The sequence below is a fragment of the Etheostoma cragini genome, chromosome 14 (genome assembly GCF_013103735.1).
Source record: "Etheostoma cragini isolate CJK2018 chromosome 14, CSU_Ecrag_1.0, whole genome shotgun sequence".
In the NCBI taxonomy this organism is placed as follows: domain Eukaryota; kingdom Metazoa; phylum Chordata; class Actinopteri; order Perciformes; family Percidae; genus Etheostoma; species Etheostoma cragini.
Window position 1 is genome coordinate 23,923,507 of NC_048420.1, and position 1,398 is coordinate 23,924,904.

Consider the following 1,398-nt stretch of genomic DNA (forward strand, 5'->3'; position numbering starts at 1 on the left):
GTGTGTGTGTGTGTGTGTGTGTGTGTGTGTGTGTGTGTGTTTGGGGCTTTGTAGTTGTGCGTGTGTCTGTTTGTTTTTGTGTGAGAGAGAGCGAGAGAGAGTATGTGAGCGTGTGTCTGTAGGAAATAATCCTGCCTGTGTGTGTGTGTGTGTGTGTTTGTGTGTGTGTGTGTGTTTGCACACATGTGTGTGTGTGTCTGTCTGTGTGAGTGTGTGTGTCCTCTCCTTCTACCTTTGAGAGGACCAACAGTGTAGACAGTGAAGTGAGGACAGTGTCCCCCCCCGGTGGCTGTAAGGACTCGCTACATGCATCCACACGTTCAGCACTTTGAAGCTGTTTGTTACGTGGTCTTACTTTGCATTTGAACGCATCACGCAGAGAACTACACTGTTGCTCAGATGAGTTCAATGTCCACAGAAGGAGTCACAGCTGCATGGAGATTCACGTGTGCTTTTATTTTCAAGTATTAACAGTTATTCAATTTTTATATATTTTACCTCATTTATCAGACACCTCAGAATCTAATTATTATTATATTAATATTATTAATATCACAACATATTACATCATCCGGCAGTAGTCACACAGTAAATCCATTTAATGTTGTCATAGTTACTCTCATCAATAATAACAAGGCAGCGTGTAAAACAGCCCCCCCCCCCCCCCCACAGAGTTACATCAGCAGGCTCAACCCTGAAATGAAACCATGAAAAAAAAAATCATTATCGCTTTTTTCCCGCTTTTTGGTCACTTTTCAATGTTATGGATGTAGTTATTTATTATGTTAATTAAATGATAATAAGGTTTTTTGAGGGTTGCGCTGACCCGCTTTGATTATGTGGGGGGGGGGGGGGGTTTAACCCAGTGCGTCATGTAAATCACGCCTATAATACACCAGGTATTACATATATTAAATAAATTAAAGATCAATTTTGGGATTTTATTAACCCTCCGGTGTTGTCTTCCCATTTCCCTTCATCTCAACGTTTATGTTGCTTTTTACAAAGTTTTTTGTATTTTTTTGTTGTATTTTTTTTTATTTGTTTTCATCCATTTTGCCACCTTTTCCAACATTTTTCACCCGTTATTTCAACTTCCATTATTTTGAAGGAATTTTGGATTTCAAATTTGAAAATTATGACAACAAAAAAAAACGGGTCAATTCGATATTTTTAATTTTTACATTTTCACCGCTTATTTCGACGGAAAATTTTTAAACAGAATTTCAGGTCAAATTGAGCCGTTTTCAGTTAATTTATGAATGAAAACCCCAAAAAATATAAAACGAAAGATAACAGTGTTTAAAAAAAGTGACCATGGTTGACGGGAAGACAACATGAGGGTTGACCCCTAAAACCCAAATGTAATCTGCGTATATTATCATATGACGTAATAAT